This window comes from Cetorhinus maximus, chromosome 5 (assembly GCF_964194155.1).
Source record: "Cetorhinus maximus chromosome 5, sCetMax3.hap1.1, whole genome shotgun sequence".
Classification (NCBI taxonomy): Eukaryota; Metazoa; Chordata; class Chondrichthyes; order Lamniformes; family Cetorhinidae; genus Cetorhinus; species Cetorhinus maximus.
This window is the reverse complement of record NC_135883.1, coordinates 143175755-143189441: the sequence shown is the minus strand read 5'-3', so window position 1 is coordinate 143189441 and position 13687 is coordinate 143175755. Positions and strand designations below refer to the sequence as shown.

At 59.2% G+C, this 13687-nt stretch overlaps 14 non-coding genes across 14 annotated transcripts; all 14 read right to left on the bottom strand.

Annotated features, from left to right (window-relative positions):
• Positions 1 to 567: 567 nt before the first annotated feature.
• On the bottom strand, positions 568 to 686 carry LOC144681196 (5S ribosomal RNA). The gene has a single exon (XR_013576725.1). It is a non-coding gene; the product is annotated as a 5S ribosomal RNA (ribosomal RNA).
• Positions 687 to 1547: 861 nt separating this feature from the next.
• LOC144681195 (5S ribosomal RNA) lies at positions 1548 to 1666 on the bottom strand. The gene has a single exon (XR_013576724.1). It is a non-coding gene; the product is annotated as a 5S ribosomal RNA (ribosomal RNA).
• An 856-nt stretch (positions 1667 to 2522) lies between these two features.
• On the bottom strand, positions 2523 to 2641 carry LOC144681194 (5S ribosomal RNA). The gene has a single exon (XR_013576723.1). It is a non-coding gene; the product is annotated as a 5S ribosomal RNA (ribosomal RNA).
• An 861-nt stretch (positions 2642 to 3502) lies between these two features.
• LOC144681193 (5S ribosomal RNA) lies at positions 3503 to 3621 on the bottom strand. The gene has a single exon (XR_013576722.1). It is a non-coding gene; the product is annotated as a 5S ribosomal RNA (ribosomal RNA).
• An 841-nt stretch (positions 3622 to 4462) lies between these two features.
• LOC144681192 (5S ribosomal RNA) lies at positions 4463 to 4581 on the bottom strand. Its single transcript, XR_013576721.1, has one exon. It is a non-coding gene; the product is annotated as a 5S ribosomal RNA (ribosomal RNA).
• Positions 4582 to 5442: 861 nt separating this feature from the next.
• LOC144681190 (5S ribosomal RNA) lies at positions 5443 to 5561 on the bottom strand. The gene has a single exon (XR_013576720.1). It is a non-coding gene; the product is annotated as a 5S ribosomal RNA (ribosomal RNA).
• Positions 5562 to 6413: 852 nt separating this feature from the next.
• On the bottom strand, positions 6414 to 6532 carry LOC144681184 (5S ribosomal RNA). Its single transcript, XR_013576715.1, has one exon. It is a non-coding gene; the product is annotated as a 5S ribosomal RNA (ribosomal RNA).
• An 843-nt stretch (positions 6533 to 7375) lies between these two features.
• Positions 7376 to 7494, bottom strand: LOC144681172 (5S ribosomal RNA). The gene has a single exon (XR_013576705.1). It is a non-coding gene; the product is annotated as a 5S ribosomal RNA (ribosomal RNA).
• An 855-nt stretch (positions 7495 to 8349) lies between these two features.
• On the bottom strand, positions 8350 to 8468 carry LOC144681161 (5S ribosomal RNA). Its single transcript, XR_013576696.1, has one exon. It is a non-coding gene; the product is annotated as a 5S ribosomal RNA (ribosomal RNA).
• Positions 8469 to 9311: 843 nt separating this feature from the next.
• On the bottom strand, positions 9312 to 9430 carry LOC144681223 (5S ribosomal RNA). Its single transcript, XR_013576746.1, has one exon. It is a non-coding gene; the product is annotated as a 5S ribosomal RNA (ribosomal RNA).
• An 861-nt stretch (positions 9431 to 10291) lies between these two features.
• LOC144681217 (5S ribosomal RNA) lies at positions 10292 to 10410 on the bottom strand. The gene has a single exon (XR_013576741.1). It is a non-coding gene; the product is annotated as a 5S ribosomal RNA (ribosomal RNA).
• An 841-nt stretch (positions 10411 to 11251) lies between these two features.
• LOC144681209 (5S ribosomal RNA) lies at positions 11252 to 11370 on the bottom strand. Its single transcript, XR_013576738.1, has one exon. It is a non-coding gene; the product is annotated as a 5S ribosomal RNA (ribosomal RNA).
• An 861-nt stretch (positions 11371 to 12231) lies between these two features.
• LOC144681198 (5S ribosomal RNA) lies at positions 12232 to 12350 on the bottom strand. Its single transcript, XR_013576727.1, has one exon. It is a non-coding gene; the product is annotated as a 5S ribosomal RNA (ribosomal RNA).
• Positions 12351 to 13202: 852 nt separating this feature from the next.
• LOC144681155 (5S ribosomal RNA) lies at positions 13203 to 13321 on the bottom strand. Its single transcript, XR_013576692.1, has one exon. It is a non-coding gene; the product is annotated as a 5S ribosomal RNA (ribosomal RNA).
• Between the last annotated feature and the right edge of the window lie 366 nt (positions 13322 to 13687).

Genomic DNA, 13687 nt, shown 5'->3' with positions numbered 1-13687 from the left:
TCCGCCTCTTGTGCCTTTGTCCCCGTACCCCTGCACCTTCTTTCTATCCAAATAATCATCCGACGCCCTCTCGAATGCCTCCGCCACGCTTGCAGGCAGTCACGGCCTTCCGCACCTCAACCGCCCGTTGCGTCCACAAGCTTTTTCTCACCTCGCATTTGCTTCTTTGGCAACTCACTTTCAATCTGTGGGGCCCTCTCGCTCTTGATCCTTTTACCAGCGGGCACAGAGCTTCTTCCCTCTCTACTCTGCCCTGCCTTCAACTTAGGGAAAGCTCGCCCCGAGGCACAAGGGCGGCCCGACGTGCATGCGTCCGCGCCGATCACAGGCCGCCGAGCCCAGCTTCCCGAGCAGGCTCCACTCGAATGGCCCAGCAACGCCGGGGTAGCTGAATGTGCTGGCCGACCGGCCTGGCTACCTTCTCCCTGCCCGCAAACGAGCCGGGGCACGCGGACCACGCGGACAGCAGCAGCAGCAGCAGCAGCAGCAGCAAAAAGATTGCGCCTCCGTTGTGTGGCAGAGTGAATGTGGAGAGTGGTGACGTGAGCAGCCTCTGCTGGCAGCAAAAGCCTACTGCACCTGGTATTCCCAGGCGGTCTCCCATCCAAGTACTAACCAGGCCTGAGTCTGCTTAGCTTCCGAGATCAGACGAGATCGGGCGTTTTCAGACTAGTATGGCCGTAGGCACTTGCCGCCTGCCTTTCTGGCTAATTCAAGCCTCTCAGTCCAGCCCCTTCTTCTTTACCGTGGGTTTTCTTTTTTTTTCTCTCTCTCTCTCTCTCTTCTTCTTTCCCTCCTACTCCCTTTCATCCCTCCCCCACCTGGCTCCCTTCCTTCTCAGCCTCCCCCCACAGGCAAACTGCAAGCCCTACTTACGCCTCACCAGCCTCCAGCCTGCACCCTTGCTCCCGTTCAACATTCGTCCTCTCCGCACTGGGGGAAGCGTCAGGCACGCGCTACCATCCGCCTCTTGTGCCTTTGTCCCCGTACCCCTGCACCTTCTTTCTATCCAAATAATCATCCGACGCCCTCTCGAATGCCTCGATTCTACCTGCCTCCGCCACGCTTGCAGGCAGTCACGGCCTTCCGCACCTCAACCGCCCGTTGCGTCCACAAGCTTTTTCTCACCTCGCATTTGCTTCTTTGGCAACTCACTTTCAATCTGTGGGGCCCTCTCGCTCTTGATCCTTTTACCAGCGGGCACAGAGCTTCTTCCCTCTCTACTCTGCCCTGCCTTCAACTTAGGGAAAGCTCGCCCCGAGGCACAAGGGCGGCCCGACGTGCATGCGTCCGCGCCGATCACAGGCCGCCGAGCCCAGCTTCCCGAGCAGGCTCCACTCGAATGGCCCAGCAACGCCGGGGTAGCTGAATGTGCTGGCCGACCGGCCTGGCTACCTTCTCCCTGCCCGCAAACGAGCCGGGGCACGCGGACCACGCGGACAGCAGCAGCAGCAGCAGCAGCAGCAGCAGCAAAAAGATTGCGCCTCCGTTGTGTGGCAGAGTGAATGTGGAGAGTGGTGACGTGAGCAGCCTCTGCTGGCAGCAAAAGCCTACTGCACCTGGTATTCCCAGGCGGTCTCCCATCCAAGTACTAACCAGGCCTGAGTCTGCTTAGCTTCCGAGATCAGACGAGATCGGGCGTTTTCAGACTAGTATGGCCGTAGGCACTTGCCGCCTGCCTTTCTGGCTAATTCAAGCCTCTCAGTCCAGCCCCTTCTTCTTTACCGCGGGTTTTCTTTTTTTTTCTCTCTCTCTCTCTCTTCTTCTTTCCCTCCTACTCCCTTTCATCCCTCCCCCACCTGGCTCCCTTCCTTCTCAGCCTCCCCCCACAGGCAAACTGCAAGCCCTACTTACGCCTCACCAGCCTCCAGCCTGCACCCTTGCTCCCGTTCAACATTCGTCCTCTCCGCACTGGGGGAAGCGTCAGGCACGCGCTACCATCCGCCTCTTGTGCCTTTGTCCCCGTACCCCTGCACCTTCTTTCTATCCAAATAATCATCCGACGCCCTCTCGAATGCCTCGATTCTACCTGCCTCCGCCACGCTTGCAGGCAGTCACGGCCTTCCGCACCTCAACCGCCCGTTGCGTCCACAAGCTTTTTCTCACCTCGCATTTGCTTCTTTGGCAACTCACTTTCAATCTGTGGGGCCCTCTCGCTCTTGATCCTTTTACCAGCGGGCACAGAGCTTCTTCCCTCTCTACTCTGCCCTGCCTTCAACTTAGGGAAAGCTCGCCCCGAGGCACAAGGGCGGCCCGACGTGCATGCGTCCGCGCCGATCACAGGCCGCCGAGCCCAGCTTCCCGAGCAGGCTCCACTCGAATGGCCCAGCAACGCCGGGGTAGCTGAATGTGCTGGCCGACCGGCCTGGCTACCTTCTCCCTGCCCGCAAACGAGCCGGGGCACGCGGACCACGCGGACAGCAGCAGCAGCAGCAGCAGCAGCAGCAAAAAGATTGCGCCTCCGTTGTGTGGCAGAGTGAATGTGGAGAGTGGTGACGTGAGCAGCCTCTGCTGGCAGCAAAAGCCTACTGCACCTGGTATTCCCAGGCGGTCTCCCATCCAAGTACTAACCAGGCCTGAGTCTGCTTAGCTTCCGAGATCAGACGAGATCGGGCGTTTTCAGACTAGTATGGCCGTAGGCACTTGCCGCCTGCCTTTCTGGCTAATTCAAGCCTCTCAGTCCAGCCCCTTCTTCTTTACCGCGGGTTTTCTTTTTTTTTCTCTCTCTCTCTCTCTCTTCTTCTTTCCCTCCTACTCCCTTTCATCCCTCCCCCACCTGGCTCCCTTCCTTCTCAGCCTCCCCCCACAGGCAAACTGCAAGCCCTACTTACGCCTCACCAGCCTCCAGCCTGCACCCTTGCTCCCGTTCAACATTCGTCCTCTCCGCACTGGGGGAAGCGTCAGGCACGCGCTACCATCCGCCTCTTGTGCCTTTGTCCCCGTACCCCTGCACCTTCTTTCTATCCAAATAATCATCCGACGCCCTCTCGAATGCCTCGATTCTACCTGCCTCCGCCACGCTTGCAGGCAGTCACGGCCTTCCGCACCTCAACCGCCCGTTGCGTCCACAAGCTTTTTCTCACCTCGCATTTGCTTCTTTGGCAACTCACTTTCAATCTGTGGGGCCCTCTCGCTCTTGATCCTTTTACCAGCGGGCACAGAGCTTCTTCCCTCTCTACTCTGCCCTGCCTTCAACTTAGGGAAAGCTCGCCCCGAGGCACAAGGGCGGCCCGACGTGCATGCGTCCGCGCCGATCACAGGCCGCCGAGCCCAGCTTCCCGAGCAGGCTCCACTCGAATGGCCCAGCAACGCCGGGGTAGCTGAATGTGCTGGCCGACCGGCCTGGCTACCTTCTCCCTGCCCGCAAACGAGCCGGGGCACGCGGACCACGCGGACAGCAGCAGCAGCAGCAGCAGCAGCAGCAGCAAAAAGATTGCGCCTCCGTTGTGTGGCAGAGTGAATGTGGAGAGTGGTGACGTGAGCAGCCTCTGCTGGCAGCAAAAGCCTACTGCACCTGGTATTCCCAGGCGGTCTCCCATCCAAGTACTAACCAGGCCTGAGTCTGCTTAGCTTCCGAGATCAGACGAGATCGGGCGTTTTCAGACTAGTATGGCCGTAGGCACTTGCCGCCTGCCTTTCTGGCTAATTCAAGCCTCTCAGTCCAGCCCCTTCTTCTTTACCGCGGGTTTTCTTTTTTTTTCTCTCTCTCTCTCTCTTCTTCTTTCCCTCCTACTCCCTTTCATCCCTCCCCCACCTGGCTCCCTTCCTTCTCAGCCTCCCCCCACAGGCAAACTGCAAGCCCTACTTACGCCTCACCAGCCTCCAGCCTGCACCCTTGCTCCCGTTCAACATTCGTCCTCTCCGCACTGGGGGAAGCGTCAGGCACGCGCTACCATCCGCCTCTTGTGCCTTTGTCCCCGTACCCCTGCACCTTCTTTCTATCCAAATAATCATCCGACGCCCTCTCGAATGCCTCCGCCACGCTTGCAGGCAGTCACGGCCTTCCGCACCTCAACCGCCCGTTGCGTCCACAAGCTTTTTCTCACCTCGCATTTGCTTCTTTGGCAACTCACTTTCAATCTGTGGGGCCCTCTCGCTCTTGATCCTTTTACCAGCGGGCACAGAGCTTCTTCCCTCTCTACTCTGCCCTGCCTTCAACTTAGGGAAAGCTCGCCCCGAGGCACAAGGGCGGCCCGACGTGCATGCGTCCGCGCCGATCACAGGCCGCCGAGCCCAGCTTCCCGAGCAGGCTCCACTCGAATGGCCCAGCAACGCCGGGGTAGCTGAATGTGCTGGCCGACCGGCCTGGCTACCTTCTCCCTGCCCGCAAACGAGCCGGGGCACGCGGACCACGCGGACAGCAGCAGCAGCAGCAGCAGCAGCAGCAAAAAGATTGCGCCTCCGTTGTGTGGCAGAGTGAATGTGGAGAGTGGTGACGTGAGCAGCCTCTGCTGGCAGCAAAAGCCTACTGCACCTGGTATTCCCAGGCGGTCTCCCATCCAAGTACTAACCAGGCCTGAGTCTGCTTAGCTTCCGAGATCAGACGAGATCGGGCGTTTTCAGACTAGTATGGCCGTAGGCACTTGCCGCCTGCCTTTCTGGCTAATTCAAGCCTCTCAGTCCAGCCCCTTCTTCTTTACCGCGGGTTTTCTTTTTTTTTCTCTCTCTCTCTCTCTCTTCTTCTTTCCCTCCTACTCCCTTTCATCCCTCCCCCACCTGGCTCCCTTCCTTCTCAGCCTCCCCCCACAGGCAAACTGCAAGCCCTACTTACGCCTCACCAGCCTCCAGCCTGCACCCTTGCTCCCGTTCAACATTCGTCCTCTCCGCACTGGGGGAAGCGTCAGGCACGCGCTACCATCCGCCTCTTGTGCCTTTGTCCCCGTACCCCTGCACCTTCTTTCTATCCAAATAATCATCCGACGCCCTCTCGAATGCCTCGATTCTACCTGCCTCCGCCACGCTTGCAGGCAGTCACGGCCTTCCGCACCTCAACCGCCCGTTGCGTCCACAAGCTTTTTCTCACCTCGCATTTGCTTCTTTGGCAACTCACTTTCAATCTGTGGGGCCCTCTCGCTCTTGATCCTTTTACCAGCGGGCACAGAGCTTCTTCCCTCTCTACTCTGCCCTGCCTTCAACTTAGGGAAAGCTCGCCCCGAGGCACAAGGGCGGCCCGACGTGCATGCGTCCGCGCCGATCACAGGCCGCCGAGCCCAGCTTCCCGAGCAGGCTCCACTCGAATGGCCCAGCAACGCCGGGGTAGCTGAATGTGCTGGCCGACCGGCCTGGCTACCTTCTCCCTGCCCGCAAACGAGCCGGGGCACGCGGACCACGCGGACAGCAGCAGCAGCAGCAGCAGCAGCAGCAGCAAAAAGATTGCGCCTCCGTTGTGTGGCAGAGTGAATGTGGAGAGTGGTGACGTGAGCAGCCTCTGCTGGCAGCAAAAGCCTACTGCACCTGGTATTCCCAGGCGGTCTCCCATCCAAGTACTAACCAGGCCTGAGTCTGCTTAGCTTCCGAGATCAGACGAGATCGGGCGTTTTCAGACTAGTATGGCCGTAGGCACTTGCCGCCTGCCTTTCTGGCTAATTCAAGCCTCTCAGTCCAGCCCCTTCTTCTTTACCGTGGGTTTTCTTTTTTTTTCTCTCTCTCTCTTCTTCTTTCCCTCCTACTCCCTTTCATCCCTCCCTCACCTGGCTCCCTTCCTTCTCAGCCTCCCCCCACAGGCAAACTGCAAGCCCTACTTACGCCTCACCAGCCTCCAGCCTGCACCCTTGCTCCCGTTCAACATTCGTCCTCTCCGCACTGGGGGAAGCGTCAGGCACGCGCTACCATCCGCCTCTTGTGCCTTTGTCCCCGTACCCCTGCACCTTCTTTCTATCCAAATAATCATCCGACGCCCTCTCGAATGCCTCGATTCTACCTGCCTCCGCCACGCTTGCAGGCAGTCACGGCCTTCCGCACCTCAACCGCCCGTTGCGTCCACAAGCTTTTTCTCACCTCGCATTTGCTTCTTTGGCAACTCACTTTCAATCTGTGGGGCCCTCTCGCTCTTGATCCTTTTACCAGCGGGCACAGAGCTTCTTCCCTCTCTACTCTGCCCTGCCTTCAACTTAGGGAAAGCTCGCCCCGAGGCACAAGGGCGGCCCGACGTGCATGCGTCCGCGCCGATCACAGGCCGCCGAGCCCAGCTTCCCGAGCAGGCTCCACTCGAATGGCCCAGCAACGCCGGGGTAGCTGAATGTGCTGGCCGACCGGCCTGGCTACCTTCTCCCTGCCCGCAAACGAGCCGGGGCATGCGGACCACGCGGACAGCAGCAGCAGCAGCAGCAGCAGCAGCAAAAAGATTGCGCCTCCGTTGTGTGGCAGAGTGAATGTGGAGAGTGGTGACGTGAGCAGCCTCTGCTGGCAGCAAAAGCCTACTGCACCTGGTATTCCCAGGCGGTCTCCCATCCAAGTACTAACCAGGCCTGAGTCTGCTTAGCTTCCGAGATCAGACGAGATCGGGCGTTTTCAGACTAGTATGGCCGTAGGCACTTGCCGCCTGCCTTTCTGGCTAATTCAAGCCTCTCAGTCCAGCCCCTTCTTCTTTACCGCGGGTTTTCTTTTTTTTTCTCTCTCTCTCTCTCTCTTCTTCTTTCCCTCCTACTCCCTTTCATCCCTCCCCCACCTGGCTCCCTTCCTTCTCAGCCTCCCCCCACAGGCAAACTGCAAGCCCTACTTACGCCTCACCAGCCTCCAGCCTGCACCCTTGCTCCCGTTCAACATTCGTCCTCTCCGCACTGGGGGAAGCGTCAGGCACGCGCTACCATCCGCCTCTTGTGCCTTTGTCCCCGTACCCCTGCACCTTCTTTCTATCCAAATAATCATCCGACGCCCTCTCGAATGCCTCCGCCACGCTTGCAGGCAGTCACGGCCTTCCGCACCTCAACCGCCCGTTGCGTCCACAAGCTTTTTCTCACCTCGCATTTGCTTCTTTGGCAACTCACTTTCAATCTGTGGGGCCCTCTCGCTCTTGATCCTTTTACCAGCGGGCACAGAGCTTCTTCCCTCTCTACTCTGCCCTGCCTTCAACTTAGGGAAAGCTCGCCCCGAGGCACAAGGGCGGCCCGACGTGCATGCGTCCGCGCCGATCACAGGCCGCCGAGCCCAGCTTCCCGAGCAGGCTCCACTCGAATGGCCCAGCAACGCCGGGGTAGCTGAATGTGCTGGCCGACCGGCCTGGCTACCTTCTCCCTGCCCGCAAACGAGCCGGGGCACGCGGACCACGCGGACAGCAGCAGCAGCAGCAGCAGCAGCAGCAAAAAGATTGCGCCTCCGTTGTGTGGCAGAGTGAATGTGGAGAGTGGTGACGTGAGCAGCCTCTGCTGGCAGCAAAAGCCTACTGCACCTGGTATTCCCAGGCGGTCTCCCATCCAAGTACTAACCAGGCCTGAGTCTGCTTAGCTTCCGAGATCAGACGAGATCGGGCGTTTTCAGACTAGTATGGCCGTAGGCACTTGCCGCCTGCCTTTCTGGCTAATTCAAGCCTCTCAGTCCAGCCCCTTCTTCTTTACCGTGGGTTTTCTTTTTTTTTCTCTCTCTCTCTCTCTCTTCTTCTTTCCCTCCTACTCCCTTTCATCCCTCCCCCACCTGGCTCCCTTCCTTCTCAGCCTCCCCCCACAGGCAAACTGCAAGCCCTACTTACGCCTCACCAGCCTCCAGCCTGCACCCTTGCTCCCGTTCAACATTCGTCCTCTCCGCACTGGGGGAAGCGTCAGGCACGCGCTACCATCCGCCTCTTGTGCCTTTGTCCCCGTACCCCTGCACCTTCTTTCTATCCAAATAATCATCCGACGCCCTCTCGAATGCCTCGATTCTACCTGCCTCCGCCACGCTTGCAGGCAGTCACGGCCTTCCGCACCTCAACCGCCCGTTGCGTCCACAAGCTTTTTCTCACCTCGCATTTGCTTCTTTGGCAACTCACTTTCAATCTGTGGGGCCCTCTCGCTCTTGATCCTTTTACCAGCGGGCACAGAGCTTCTTCCCTCTCTACTCTGCCCTGCCTTCAACTTAGGGAAAGCTCGCCCCGAGGCACAAGGGCGGCCCGACGTGCATGCGTCCGCGCCGATCACAGGCCGCCGAGCCCAGCTTCCCGAGCAGGCTCCACTCGAATGGCCCAGCAACGCCGGGGTAGCTGAATGTGCTGGCCGACCGGCCTGGCTACCTTCTCCCTGCCCGCAAACGAGCCGGGGCATGCGGACCACGCGGACAGCAGCAGCAGCAGCAGCAGCAGCAAAAAGATTGCGCCTCCGTTGTGTGGCAGAGTGAATGTGGAGAGTGGTGACGTGAGCAGCCTCTGCTGGCAGCAAAAGCCTACTGCACCTGGTATTCCCAGGCGGTCTCCCATCCAAGTACTAACCAGGCCTGAGTCTGCTTAGCTTCCGAGATCAGACGAGATCGGGCGTTTTCAGACTAGTATGGCCGTAGGCACTTGCCGCCTGCCTTTCTGGCTAATTCAAGCCTCTCAGTCCAGCCCCTTCTTCTTTACCGTGGGTTTTCTTTTTTTTTCTCTCTCTCTCTCTCTCTTCTTCTTTCCCTCCTACTCCCTTTCATCCCTCCCCCACCTGGCTCCCTTCCTTCTCAGCCTCCCCCCACAGGCAAACTGCAAGCCCTACTTACGCCTCACCAGCCTCCAGCCTGCACCCTTGCTCCCGTTCAACATTCGTCCTCTCCGCACTGGGGGAAGCGTCAGGCACGCGCTACCATCCGCCTCTTGTGCCTTTGTCCCCGTACCCCTGCACCTTCTTTCTATCCAAATAATCATCCGACGCCCTCTCGAATGCCTCCGCCACGCTTGCAGGCAGTCACGGCCTTCCGCACCTCAACCGCCCGTTGCGTCCACAAGCTTTTTCTCACCTCGCATTTGCTTCTTTGGCAACTCACTTTCAATCTGTGGGGCCCTCTCGCTCTTGATCCTTTTACCAGCGGGCACAGAGCTTCTTCCCTCTCTACTCTGCCCTGCCTTCAACTTAGGGAAAGCTCGCCCCGAGGCACAAGGGCGGCCCGACGTGCATGCGTCCGCGCCGATCACAGGCCGCCGAGCCCAGCTTCCCGAGCAGGCTCCACTCGAATGGCCCAGCAACGCCGGGGTAGCTGAATGTGCTGGCCGACCGGCCTGGCTACCTTCTCCCTGCCCGCAAACGAGCCGGGGCACGCGGACCACGCGGACAGCAGCAGCAGCAGCAGCAGCAGCAGCAAAAAGATTGCGCCTCCGTTGTGTGGCAGAGTGAATGTGGAGAGTGGTGACGTGAGCAGCCTCTGCTGGCAGCAAAAGCCTACTGCACCTGGTATTCCCAGGCGGTCTCCCATCCAAGTACTAACCAGGCCTGAGTCTGCTTAGCTTCCGAGATCAGACGAGATCGGGCGTTTTCAGACTAGTATGGCCGTAGGCACTTGCCGCCTGCCTTTCTGGCTAATTCAAGCCTCTCAGTCCAGCCCCTTCTTCTTTACCGTGGGTTTTCTTTTTTTTTCTCTCTCTCTCTCTCTCTTCTTCTTTCCCTCCTACTCCCTTTCATCCCTCCCCCACCTGGCTCCCTTCCTTCTCAGCCTCCCCCCACAGGCAAACTGCAAGCCCTACTTACGCCTCACCAGCCTCCAGCCTGCACCCTTGCTCCCGTTCAACATTCGTCCTCTCCGCACTGGGGGAAGCGTCAGGCACGCGCTACCATCCGCCTCTTGTGCCTTTGTCCCCGTACCCCTGCACCTTCTTTCTATCCAAATAATCATCCGACGCCCTCTCGAATGCCTCGATTCTACCTGCCTCCGCCACGCTTGCAGGCAGTCACGGCCTTCCGCACCTCAACCGCCCGTTGCGTCCACAAGCTTTTTCTCACCTCGCATTTGCTTCTTTGGCAACTCACTTTCAATCTGTGGGGCCCTCTCGCTCTTGATCCTTTTACCAGCGGGCACAGAGCTTCTTCCCTCTCTACTCTGCCCTGCCTTCAACTTAGGGAAAGCTCGCCCCGAGGCACAAGGGCGGCCCGACGTGCATGCGTCCGCGCCGATCACAGGCCGCCGAGCCCAGCTTCCCGAGCAGGCTCCACTCGAATGGCCCAGCAACGCCGGGGTAGCTGAATGTGCTGGCCGACCGGCCTGGCTACCTTCTCCCTGCCCGCAAACGAGCCGGGGCACGCGGACCACGCGGACAGCAGCAGCAGCAGCAGCAGCAGCAGCAGCAAAAAGATTGCGCCTCCGTTGTGTGGCAGAGTGAATGTGGAGAGTGGTGACGTGAGCAGCCTCTGCTGGCAGCAAAAGCCTACTGCACCTGGTATTCCCAGGCGGTCTCCCATCCAAGTACTAACCAGGCCTGAGTCTGCTTAGCTTCCGAGATCAGACGAGATCGGGCGTTTTCAGACTAGTATGGCCGTAGGCACTTGCCGCCTGCCTTTCTGGCTAATTCAAGCCTCTCAGTCCAGCCCCTTCTTCTTTACCGCGGGTTTTCTTTTTTTTTCTCTCTCTCTCTCTCTTCTTCTTTCCCTCCTACTCCCTTTCATCCCTCCCCCACCTGGCTCCCTTCCTTCTCAGCCTCCCCCCACAGGCAAACTGCAAGCCCTACTTACGCCTCACCAGCCTCCAGCCTGCACCCTTGCTCCCGTTCAACATTCGTCCTCTCCGCACTGGGGGAAGCGTCAGGCACGCGCTACCATCCGCCTCTTGTGCCTTTGTCCCCGTACCCCTGCACCTTCTTTCTATCCAAATAATCATCCGACGCCCTCTCGAATGCCTCCGCCACGCTTGCAGGCAGTCACGGCCTTCCGCACCTCAACCGCCCGTTGCGTCCACAAGCTTTTTCTCACCTCGCATTTGCTTCTTTGGCAACTCACTTTCAATCTGTGGGGCCCTCTCGCTCTTGATCCTTTTACCAGCGGGCACAGAGCTTCTTCCCTCTCTACTCTGCCCTGCCTTCAACTTAGGGAAAGCTCGCCCCGAGGCACAAGGGCGGCCCGACGTGCATGCGTCCGCGCCGATCACAGGCCGCCGAGCCCAGCTTCCCGAGCAGGCTCCACTCGAATGGCCCAGCAACGCCGGGGTAGCTGAATGTGCTGGCCGACCGGCCTGGCTACCTTCTCCCTGCCCGCAAACGAGCCGGGGCACGCGGACCACGCGGACAGCAGCAGCAGCAGCAGCAGCAGCAGCAAAAAGATTGCGCCTCCGTTGTGTGGCAGAGTGAATGTGGAGAGTGGTGACGTGAGCAGCCTCTGCTGGCAGCAAAAGCCTACTGCACCTGGTATTCCCAGGCGGTCTCCCATCCAAGTACTAACCAGGCCTGAGTCTGCTTAGCTTCCGAGATCAGACGAGATCGGGCGTTTTCAGACTAGTATGGCCGTAGGCACTTGCCGCCTGCCTTTCTGGCTAATTCAAGCCTCTCAGTCCAGCCCCTTCTTCTTTACCGCGGGTTTTCTTTTTTTTTCTCTCTCTCTCTCTCTCTTCTTCTTTCCCTCCTACTCCCTTTCATCCCTCCCCCACCTGGCTCCCTTCCTTCTCAGCCTCCCCCCACAGGCAAACTGCAAGCCCTACTTACGCCTCACCAGCCTCCAGCCTGCACCCTTGCTCCCGTTCAACATTCGTCCTCTCCGCACTGGGGGAAGCGTCAGGCACGCGCTACCATCCGCCTCTTGTGCCTTTGTCCCCGTACCCCTGCACCTTCTTTCTATCCAAATAATCATCCGACGCCCTCTCGAATGCCTCGATTCTACCTGCCTCCGCCACGCTTGCAGGCAGTCACGGCCTTCCGCACCTCAACCGCCCGTTGCGTCCACAAGCTTTTTCTCACCTCGCATTTGCTTCTTTGGCAACTCACTTTCAATCTGTGGGGCCCTCTCGCTCTTGATCCTTTTACCAGCGGGCACAGAGCTTCTTCCCTCTCTACTCTGCCCTGCCTTCAACTTAGGGAAAGCTCGCCCCGAGGCACAAGGGCGGCCCGACGTGCATGCGTCCGCGCCGATCACAGGCCGCCGAGCCCAGCTTCCCGAGCAGGCTCCACTCGAATGGCCCAGCAACGCCGGGGTAGCTGAATGTGCTGGCCGACCGGCCTGGCTACCTTCTCCCTGCCCGCAAACGAGCCGGGGCACGCGGACCACGCGGACAGCAGCAGCAGCAGCAGCAGCAGCAGCAGCAAAAAGATTGCGCCTCCGTTGTGTGGCAGAGTGAATGTGGAGAGTGGTGACGTGAGCAGCCTCTGCTGGCAGCAAAAGCCTACTGCACCTGGTATTCCCAGGCGGTCTCCCATCCAAGTACTAACCAGGCCTGAGTCTGCTTAGCTTCCGAGATCAGACGAGATCGGGCGTTTTCAGACTAGTATGGCCGTAGGCACTTGCCGCCTGCCTTTCTGGCTAATTCAAGCCTCTCAGTCCAGCCCCTTCTTCTTTACCGTGGGTTTTCTTTTTTTTTCTCTCTCTCTCTTCTTCTTTCCCTCCTACTCCCTTTCATCCCTCCCTCACCTGGCTCCCTTCCTTCTCAGCCTCCCCCCACAGGCAAACTGCAAGCCCTACTTACGCCTCACCAGCCTCCAGCCTGCACCCTTGCTCCCGTTCAACATTCGTCCTCTCCGCACTGGGGGAAGCGTCAGGCACGCGCTACCATCCGCCTCTTGTGCCTTTGTCCCCGTACCCCTGCACCTTCTTTCTATCCAAATAATCATCCGACGCCCTCTCGAATGCCTCGATTCTACCTGCCTCCGCCACGCTTGCAGGCAGTCACGGCCTTCCGCACCTCAACCGCCCGTTGCGTCCACAAGCTTTTTCTCACCTCGCATTTGCTTCTTTGGCAACTCACTTTCAATCTGTGGGGCCCTCTCGCTCTTGATCCTTTTACCAGCGGGCACAGAGCTTCTTCCCTCTCTACTCTGCCCTGCCTTCAACTTAGGGAAAGCTCGCCCCGAGGCACAAGGGCGGCCCGACGTGCATGCGTCCGCGCCGATCACAGGCCGCCGAGCCCAGCTTCCCGAGCAGGCTCCACTCGAATGGCCCAGCAACGCCGGGGTAGCTGAATGTGCTGGCCGACCGGCCTGGCTACCTTCTCCCTGCCCGCAAACGAGCCGGGGCATGCGGACCACGCGGACAGCAGCAGCAGCAGCAGCAGCAGCAGCAAAAAGATTGCGCCTCCGTTGTGTGGCAGAGTGAATGTGGAGAGTGGTGACGTGAGCAGCCTCTGCTGGCAGCAAAAGCCTACTGCACCTGGTATTCCCAGGCGGTCTCCCATCCAAGTACTAACCAGGCCTGAGTCTGCTTAGCTTCCGAGATCAGACGAGATCGGGCGTTTTCAGACTAGTATGGCCGTAGGCACTTGCCGCCTGCCTTTCTGGCTAATTCAAGCCTCTCAGTCCAGCCCCTTCTTCTTTACCGTGGGTTTTCTTTTTTTTTCTCTCTCTCTCTCTCTCTTCTTCTTTCCCTCCTACTCCCTTTCATCCCTCCCCCACCTGGCTCCCTTCCTTCTCAGCCTCCCCCCACAGGCAAACTGCAAGCCCTACTTACGCCTCACCAGCCTCCAGCCTGCACCCTTGCTCCCGTTCAACATTCGTCCTCTCCGCACTGGGGGAAGCGTCAGGCACGCGCTACCATCCGCCTCTTGTGCCTTTGTCCCCGTACCCCTGCACCTTCTTTCTATCCAAATAATCATCCGACGCCCTCTCGAATGCCTCGATTCTACC